The sequence below is a fragment of the Rhagoletis zephyria genome, unplaced genomic scaffold (genome assembly GCF_001687245.7).
Source record: "Rhagoletis zephyria isolate East Lansing unplaced genomic scaffold, Rhagoletis_zephyria_1.1 Rzeph_scaffold_00384, whole genome shotgun sequence".
Lineage (NCBI taxonomy): Eukaryota > Metazoa > Arthropoda > Insecta > Diptera > Tephritidae > Rhagoletis > Rhagoletis zephyria.
In genome coordinates, this window is record NW_016157468.1 from 218,709 (window position 1) to 229,759 (window position 11,051).

Consider the following 11,051-nt stretch of genomic DNA (forward strand, 5'->3'; position numbering starts at 1 on the left):
AATACTGTTGCACTCGAAAATATAGTTGACCGCGGACATAAGTTTATGGGTCTTTCTTCTGTCAAAGAGGTTAACGCGGCTTTATTTGCAGTCACCTATGTTACGAGTCTTTCTTCGCCGAAATTTTTTTACGCCTCTTTTTTCGCTATCAACTTTTGAGCTCGCGTCTCTAGTGACGATATGTATGTATGTGTAAAGAGACATATGTACATATGGATAAGTTTGTACAGTAAAATGGATCATTATACGCATATAATTTGTTCTTATTAATCTAGTTGTGTTTTAGTTTTACTAGTTTATGTTAACTATGTTTTTAAAAAATTTGACATTGAAAACAAATATTAAAACTCAAAAAAATGTTTGGTAGGTTTTGGTTGGTTATGGTAGGAAAGTTTGGTAGGAAAAAAATGTGTCTGTGGCAACGCTGGTTGCGTGGTCCCGCAGCTACATGTTGATGTGTGATGTTGCGCTGTCGTGGCAACGAGGAGCTGTCGGGTGTTGCTATGACTTGTGTTGCTGTCATTTGTTGCGTAGCTGGCTGCTTGGGATTGTATTGCTGTGGTTTATTGTGTGGCTGCTTGTTTTGATGGCGGGTATTAGTGTGGGCCAAATTCCTCAGGGATATTTGGTCCTCACAGTATCCTCCTGACTTTCATCTTCACAATCTAGCATTATGGCAAGATCGTTGTTTAAACACTGTTGTTTTCCAAAGAATTCTTCATTCTCATTCTTTTGGTTGTTTCTGAATTTGGAGAACTTTTAACGTCATCAGCGTTTTTCGATTTTAGTTTTTGTAATTCATTTTTAATCCTTTCTTCTGTGACCGGTCAGATATACGTTTTAGCAGTGCACTTGCACAATACTCCAGGGACCGAAAATAGCAGTTGTGTTTTTAACGAGTTAAACTTGGCCAAATTTTTTTTATTCCGAAATAAAAGTCACTTCCTGATAATAGTTACCACCTCCATTTATATATTTTTTATAATTTAATGCTAAAGAAATTCATATACCTGACCCAAGGTTTGTTCTATGGTTATTAATTCATGTACATTTTGTATTGAAATATTTTCCAATAGGTAGTTTTAAAGCTATCTAAGTCCTTTTTCATTTGATACCAACTTGTTTAATTTGGATAAGCGGTTTGTTTATTATTCGGAAAAGACTTTTATTTCGGAATAAAAAATATTTGGCCAAGTTTAACTCGTAAAACAAATAACTATTATTTTCGGTCTCTTCAATATTCGCATTCGCAAAAGATCCGCATTGATTACTGCGAATGTTAAAATGAATGCGGAACCTCCGCTGTTGCGAATGCAAATATTCGCAATAAACCTGGTACATATATATGTATATGCATGTGTGTGCACCAATCTATTAATATCGTTGAATTATTTTAATATCTATTGCAAAATTTTATACAGACAAGACTAAAAAGTAGAAAATAAATAATATAAAAAAACTTTTTAATATACAACGCTTCTATAAATGGACTAAAAAGTAGAAAATAATAAATCTCAGTCCCATAGAATTAGATTTTGAAATTTTAGCAAAAGTCATTATAAACAATTTATGAGATTGAAAATGAAAAGCGTGGGGCGCATGTAATAGACCAGAATTTATATGAAGGGCAATATATGTATGTGGATATATGAATAACGACCGCTTAAAATCGATCTCAAATTTGTACTTTCTATGTAGAAATTTTAGGTCTATGTTATGTAGTTTGACTATTGTCAATTAAATCTAATGCTTTGTATTGCATGCGCCCCACGCTTTTCATTTTCAATTTCATAGATTGTTTATAATGACTTTTGCTAAAATTTCAAAATCAAAAGTTATCAAAACAAATTCTATGGGACTGAGAATTATTATTTTCTACTTTTTAGTCCATTTATAAAAGCATTGTATATTAAAAAGTTTTTTTTTTATATTATTTGTTTTTTAGATGTATTGTGTGTAGGGTATTTTACCTGTATGTTTTTATACTTGTTTAAATTCTTAATGTTCAATTTATGGTTCAATGAATTTGTTTGTTATCAAAGGGAAAATTTTTGATTATTCAATAATAAACTTTCAACATATAAAAATTTAAAATTTAAACCAAATATATTTACTTATTAAAATATCATATAATTGATATATTGGCGATCCTGCTTTTCTGGAAATATTTAACGACACAATGAATTTCTGGACAAATGAATTAATTAGTAATACCAAAAAAATTAAGAACAGTCCGACCGAAATATTTCCGCAAATTAATCAACGTTAGACAAACAACCCTGTGGGGAAAATCTCTAGTTCTGAACTGGTGCGCTTCTAGTACATTTAGACCCAGTACTGGTTCGCGATAAATCTCTTTTGCATGCAAGCAACTGGCGAATTTAACATGGCGATGTCCTAGGAAGTGTCAATTGCCCGCTGCATCCCTTTTTCGATAGTTCCGAACTAGTCCTAAATTCTATAGTTCCGAACCAGTTCTAAAATCGGCAGACGAAAGAAAAAAGTATCATGATTTTTCAATCACACAAATATCTAGTTCGTTCTGCATCCCTTTTTCTATAGTTCCGAACCATTTCTAAATTCGTCACTTTAGACATACACTCTCATTGCGAGAGTCGTGTCGAATGCAAGTCGTTTTTCGAGAGTCGAATCGTATCGAAAATTCCACGTCATTGCCTAAACTTTCCACTCGACTAGTGTATTAAAATGGAAAAACTTGGCAGCACTGTATAGTTTTCGACGATTGTGGTCGTTTACTTATTTCATTTACGGATGCAAATTTTCGGAGCCAACATCGATACATCGATATTTCGATGTATCGTAAACACTAACATCGATGCCGAAAAAAATCGCCCTAAAACTATCGATACATCGATATTTTCCGATGTTTCTCTTTTTTAATAAGTATGTTACAGGTACTTCATGATTTGCAGGTTTTTACAGGAAGCTGTTAACGTACGCCGCCTTCCATAAGGTTTATTAATGGCGAAAACCGCTTTACCTGTAAAACCTGCAAATCCTGAAATACCTGGAACTGACTTAATGCTTGTTAAAATTTCAAGAAAAACCTAGTGTCCATCTAAACTGCTACATTGTTAACATTTCAATGGGTGGTTTTTTGAATTTAATTAGATTTCCTTCCAATGTCATAATAGATTTGCTGTTTACGCGCAGATAATACTTACACTCACCTTAAGTCGTATTGAAATACTGTAACTACGTCATGGAAATCGCCTATGTTCAACGTTGCCAATTGCTTTTATTAAGTACATGGCTGCCATCACCCGTAATACGCTTACCCAAAGGGCTCTGTCCCACGGTCAGTAATTATCACGATATTTGGATCGCGATCCATATTGATGGATTGATGGATCGCGCACGAATGCTACATGTTCAATATTTATCGGTATTTGCATATATTTTTTTTGCTGAACGCTTATTATGACGCAAGAAAATATTTTTATTTTGTACGTATAATTTACAGATAATGCATTCCACAATTATTTTAAGATTTGTTCAATTTGTTTTGAAAGATTTTAAGCCCCGAGAGTGAAGGCAGAGCCGATGTTTACATTATGAGAGTAAAAGATGTACTGAAGAAATGTATGGATCGCGTTTTGAAAGTGCTACACGTTCAATATTTATTGACGGTATTGCGATCCGCGATCCAGATTTCAAAATTTTTAGAAATTTTTCGTTATGGATCACGATCCATCAATACTGCATACTACACCGTCAATAAATATCGCGATACTTGGATCACGTCAATAAATACTGACCGTGTGACAGAGCCCAAAGAATATAACATAAAGATGTGAACGCAATGGCAATTTTGAACCGAAACTAAAGTCGATGTTTAAACCATCGTTAAAATTGTCATCGATATATCGCCAATTTTACGATGTTGAGTAATTTTCAAAGATCGATGGTAAACATCGGTTTTTTAGCCGATGTTATCGATGTTTCAGAAACATCGGTGCATCGTTTGCATCCCTAATTTCATTACGACAATAGATCGAGTCGTACAATTTAGCATAATTTACGACTTACGCAATGAGGGTGATAGATTTCTAGTGAAAAAAACTGAAAAAAAATTCGTTTTTTAAAAGTACCACTTTTCGCCGATTTTGGACTGGTGGGGATCTAGTTCCTATCGGCCTAGTTCCTTTTTGGCGATAAAGTCCTAGTACGGAACTAGAAATTTGATTCATTAGTCCGCGGTTTCCCTGCAGGGAAACTGCAAATATGAAGAAAGCTTATTTCTATTTTCAATTATACCGAGTCTATAAACTGGTAAATCCAACAACTTTGTTTCTTTAACCACCACCACCAACGGTAGCAAATATCTTGTCTGTGACGTATTTTATCATTATACGTTCATTTGTATTAACTTAATTTAATAATTTGTTGATATTAAGCAAAAATGTTTCAATACAAGTTCGTATCTTAAGTCTTTCGTTCACTTAATATGAAATAAATAATCATAAGGATTGGTTTATTAATTCAATAAATATCCAAATTAAATTCATTTTTGAATATCAAATANCGTTACATACAAAAAGTCGTCAAATAGACTATTAATTTATTTTAAATAATAATAACAAATTTATTTAAATTAAAAAAACAAAATTTATAATAAATTAGAGATTTATCAATCCACCATTTTAAATTTAATTAAATTTTAAAACCAAANCATACAAAAAGTCGTCAAATAGACTTTATTAATTTATTTTAAATAATAATAACAAATTTATTTAAATTAAAAAAACAAAATTTATAATAAATTAGAGATTTATCAATCCACCATTTTAAATTTAATTAAATTTTAAAACCAAAATTTTTAAAGACATTTAGAATTAACGTTAACTTATATAAATAATTTTATATTACTTTAATTAATTTTTATTAACATTTACTTAAACTTTTAATATTTTTTTTGTTTCTTTATAAATATATACATAAATATTATTTGTGTTAATTAAAATTATTCTTACTTATATTTATTTTGTACACTTCTTCTCCAGTTTTTTCAAAGTGCAAAGATCACCAATACGTACACGCAACTTCACAACAACAACAGAAAATCAACATGAAAATCCAATACACACATCAGACATAAACATTTCACAAAATATACAAACTAATTGTTTTCCAAATGAAAATACTTTAAGTGCGAATTTATCAAAATCTATTAAGTTGCCTCATTTTTGGGAAGATTGTCCTGAAGCATGGTTTCTCCTTGTGGAAAGACAATTCGAAATTAACAACATACGTGATGATAATATCAAATTTCAAAACGTTTTAGTTTTTCTTCAAAAATAATCAATTTCTAAAATTATTGATGTTATTAGTCCGCCTCCTTTGATTAACAAATATGAAACAATTAAGAAAGTTTTATATGAAAGGTTTTCTCTTAGCGAAGAGAAGAGATTAGAAGAATTATTTTCAAATACCGAACTAGGTGATCGGTCACCATCAGAACTTTATAGACATATGAAATCTTTACCAGGTTCCAAATCAATTGTCAGTAAAGAACTTTTATTTTAATTATGGAGTAGAAAGTTACCACAACAAATACAAATTCATATAACTTGTAATAATCAAAATACTGAAGAGATTATTTCTCTTGCAGATAAATTATTTGATTTGATAAATAAACCCCAATCGTCTAAATCTTTTAATGTCGCTAGTGTAGAAAATAATAATAATATTCTTGAACAATGCATTAGGAATTTAACTGAGTCAACTACAGCCATTTACCAAAATCTTAACAAAATTACAGAAGATATTAATGAATTACAAATTAGATCAAGATCTAGAGATAGAGATAGAGATAGAAGTCGTTCTAAATCTAGAAACGATATTAACCAAAATATTTGTTGGTACCATAGAAAATTTAAAAGTAATGCTTTTAAATGCATTCAACAATGTAATTTTAACACAAATAGAAATGACAAAAATTCTAATGTTTTAAACTAGATCGTTCCATTATGACGGTGGCTAATAAAGGAAATGAAGTTAAGCCATCTCGCCGCCTATTTATTTATGATAAATCCAATAAATTAAATTTTTTAATTGATACTGGTACAATCGTTTCGGTCACTCCTTCTTCAAAATTCAAATCACATAAAAGAAATTCAGATCTTAATTTGACTGCAGCTAACGGTTCTTCTGTTAAAACTTACGGTACAAAACTTTTAAAAATTGATCTAGGTTTAAGACTAGGGATGCAAATTTTCAGAGCCAACACCGATACATCGATATTTCGATGTATCGTAAACACTAACATCGATGCCGAAAAAAATCGCCCCAAAACTATCGATACATCGATATTTTCCGATGTTTCTCTTTTTTAATAAGTATGTTACAGGTACTTCATGATTTGCAGGTATTTACAGGAAGCTGTTAACGTACGCCACCTTCCATAAGGTTTATTAATGGCGAAAACCGCTTTACCTGTAAAACCTGCAAATCCTGAAATACCTGGAACTGACTTAATGCTTGTTAAAATTTTAAGAAAAACCTAGTGTCCATCTAAACTGCTACACTGTTAACATTTCAATGGGTGGTTTTTTGAATTTAATTAGATTTCCTTCCAATGTCATAATAGATTTGCTGTTTACGCGCAGATAATACTTACACTCACCTTAAGTCGTGTTGAAATACTGTAACTACGTCATGGAAATCGCCTATGTTCAACGTTGCCAATTGCTTTTATTAAGTGCAGGGCTGCCATCACCCATAATACGCTTACCCAAAGGGCTCTGTCCTACGGTCAGTAATTATCACGATATTTGGATCGCGATCATTTACAATATTTAGCGCGTCAGTATTTGCATTTTTTTTTTTGCTGGACGCTTATTATGACGCAAGAAAATATTTTTATTTTGTACGTATAATTTACAGATAATGCATTCGACAATTATTTTAAGATTTGTTCAATTTGTTTTGAAAGATTTTAAGCCCCGAGAGTGAAGGCAGAGCCGATGTTTACATTATGAGAGTAAAAGATGTACTAAAGAAATGTATGGATTGCGTTTTGAAAGTGCTACACGTTCAATATTTATTGACGGTATTGCGATCCGCGATCCAGATTTCAAAATTTTTAGAAATTTTTGCGATATGGATCACGATCCATCAATACTGCATACTACACCGTCAATAAATACTGACCGTGTGACAGAGCCCAAAGAATATAACATAAAGATGTGAACGCAATGGCAATTTTGAACCGAAACTAAAGTCGATGTTTAAAACATCGTTAAAATTTACATCGATATATCGCCAATTTTACGATGTTGAGTAATTTTCAAATATCGATGGTAAACATCGGTTTTTTGGCCGATGTTATCGATGTTTCAGAAACATCGATGCATCGTTTGCATCCCTATTTAAGACGCGATTTTGAATTCCTTTTCATATTAGCGGATATTTCAACACCAATAATAGGTGCTAACTTTTTGGAGAAATTTTGTATATTAGTTGATATTAAATATAGATAAATTACTGATTCAACAACAAAATTGAAAGTTTCTGGATCATCTGGTTTTCGCGATATATTTTCAATAAGGATACCAATTTCTGAAAATTAAACATCTAAACTTTTAAATAATTATGAATGAAATGAAATCAATTACTTGTGAACCAGATTACACTAAACCAGTGCAACACCAAACGGTTCACAGAATTGAAACAAAAGGAGTGCTACCTTTTTCTAAACCTCGCCGTCTTTATCCAATTAAATTTAAAATAGCAAAAACAGAATTTGAATTTTTAGTTAAAACAGAACATTGCATCTCCTTTACATAAAAGAACCAAATGATTGGAGACCTTGTGGAGATTATAGAAGACTTAATTGCATTACTATTTCAGATCGTTATCCGTTACCTCACATTCATGATTTGACTATTGATTTAAAGAACAAACAAATATTTTCAAAAATTGATCTTGTTCGTGCATATCATCAAATACTTACTTACTTAGAAGATATACATAAAACAGCAATTACTACACCGTTTGGAATGTTGAGTTCGTACGGATGCCTTTTGGACTACGAAATAGTGCACAAACATTTCAACGTTTTATTAATGAAGTATTTTCAGGTTTAGAATTTGTGTTTGTCTATATTGACGATATTCTTGTTGCAAGTGATAATGAAGATCAACATATTGAGCATTTAAAATCTGTATTTGAAAGACTTGAAAAATATAGTTTGAATATCTAGTAAATGCATTTTTGGAGCAAATAAATTAGATTTTCTAAGTTATGAAATTTCAAGTGAAGGAATCAGACCTTCTGCCGAACGAGTTGAAGCAATAGTAAATTTTGAAAATCCACTTGCAATAAATAAATTACAAAAATTTTTGGGCATGATTAATTATTACCACGGATACGTTAAAATGTTAGCAGCAGAACTTAGTCCTCTGCGCGAAATGTTAACATTAGCAACTAAAAATAAACTTAAACAATTAAGTTGGACAGAAAATACTACTAGGGCTTTTGAAAATGTGACGAAACTTTTTACACAGAAAACTTTACTTACACATTTTGATAAAAACGGCAATTTATCACTTGCTGTAGACGCATCGAATGTAGCAATCGGTGCGGTTTTACAACAAATGAGTAATAACACTTTGGAATCACTTGCATATTTTTCAAGAAAATTATCCCCTACAGAAATGAATTATTCCACATTTGACAGAGAACTTTTAGCGATATACAATTCAATTAAACATTTTAAACATTTTCTAGAAGGTAGAACATTCACTGTTTATACTGATCATAAACCTTTAACACATTCTAAATTCTAAATCAGTCAGATAACCTCGACAAATTCGACACTTAGAGTACATTGCACAATTTACATACGACATTTAATACATTTCTGGAAAAGAATACATAGTTGCTGATACCCTTTCACGTATTCCAGATGTTAACATGATCTTAGCCCAAGACATAAATTTTCAAACATTATTCGAGGAACAACAAAAAGATCAAACACTTTATGACATAATATCTGACAGTAATTTAAAATTTAAATTAATATTCCAGTACTTAATCTTAATATTTGGTGTGATATTTCCCAACAACCTTTTAGACCATTTGTTCCCAATTCTATCCAAGTGTCCGTACAACTAGACGATTGATCCAATCAAAATATTTTGGGCCTAATATCCGCAGAGAAATCAATAATTGGACTTCTACTTGTATAAGTTGTCAAAAATCTAAAAGTTCTAAACATACGAAGACGCCTGTGCAAAAAATTAGCATTCCATCTGGACGATTTGAACATATTCATATGGATCTTGTTGGTCCATTACCTGTGTCAAAAGAAAATCGTTACATTTTAACTATCATTGATAGACATACACGTTGGCCAGAAGCATATCCACTTAGGGATATTTCAGCAAACTCTATAATAATAATAATAATAATAATAATAATAATAATAATAATAATAATAATAGCTGGCCGAGCTTCTCCTCCGATTTGAGGCGTGCGCCTTGATGCTGTCACACAAACGGGAGGGACCTACAGTTTTACTACAGACATACACTCGGAGGTTTGCCATTCCTTGCCGAGGGCGACCGCTGTTAAAAAAAAAACTTTTTCAAAATTTTTTTGCGATATTGCTTTCACCAGGGCTTGAACCCAGGCCCTGCAGAGTGGAAGCGCGCACTGCTTACCACTACACTACAGCGGTATTTGTAAGTTGCCAAAGAAAGTCCCCTAAAAATCTTAATTTTTTCCAAAAAAAAATCTTCAAAATAAGAATTTAAAGCTAAAAAAAATCTTTCCGATCCCAAAAAGTCTTCATTTAATAATACCTAAAAAGAAACACAAAATCCTATATCAGAGGTTCCGAAACTTATTTTTCTCGTACACCCCTTTCAAAACTTTACTGGTTCCACTGGACACCCTGATGCTAATTTCTAACATAGTTATTCCCAAAGCTCATCAAAAAATCTGAAAATTAAATCTAACGATGTAATTTTGCATCGCGAGTTAGTTCAACAACGGACGGAGTCGAAAAAATAAAATATTTTCTTGTGTTCTATTTATAAAATTAATGTGATTGCACACTTGCAACTTTTGAAAAACAGAGCTCGTAAAGCCATGGAAGAAATATTTCGTTCTGAGGAGTTATATTTTTTAAGAGCACTATGAATTTGCGTGTGATGTATTTGTCAAATAGTTTATTTGTGTTGATGATGATGCCATTTTTATTTTTATCGCCCCGAGTTTTAAATATTCGTCACTCGCATTTTCAAAACACAAAACTTGAAACAACAAAGCTGCAAAGCTTTCTACGCCAAACTTCAAACTCAGAAACTAACAAAAAAGAAAAGACCGAATCTAGATAAATCGACGATAAACCAACAAGCAAGCAAGAAACTCAAGAAGTGTTCCACCGTCTCATCCTCTTCAAAGCAGGATGGGCAAATGGAGTTGTCATTTACGCCTATAACAGTCAGGTATTTGTGCGACGTGAACTGAGAGGAAAAAACTAGATAAACCTTCTGAGATTGAAGGTAACATGAGGTTTGCCCACCTGCATCCACTTGATGGCTCCCAGTCATTGCTGAGCGAAGTATCCACCCAGTTTCTGGTGGTGGCTTCGATGGTCGAAGTAGGGAGCGCTATAACTGGTTGCGGATCGAGGATTGCCTGATCTAAGCCAACTGTCAAATAGTCAGATGTCATATTTTAGTCAAGACTTGCATTGCCGAACTAGTTTAGTACTTAGTACTTAGATAGAGGGCTGGACAATGCCTTAAGTGCAGCTTGACTGTACCTGTAGACAAGTAAACTCCTTCCCCTCCACCTATTTTCCACCACGTAGTCTATGGCTTTGGGGCCTGCAAATACCTCAGCCTGGAAGACCGAAGCATATTCCGCAAGAGAAAAAGATAAGCTTATCCCCATTAACTTCGAAAAATACTCCAGATCCTGACCCTTAGTCTGTTTTGGAGGCATCAGTGAAGATTCGACAATGTACGAGTGCAAGCTCAGTGCTGGAATTAAACCAGCATCCCCCCTCAGGGAACTCT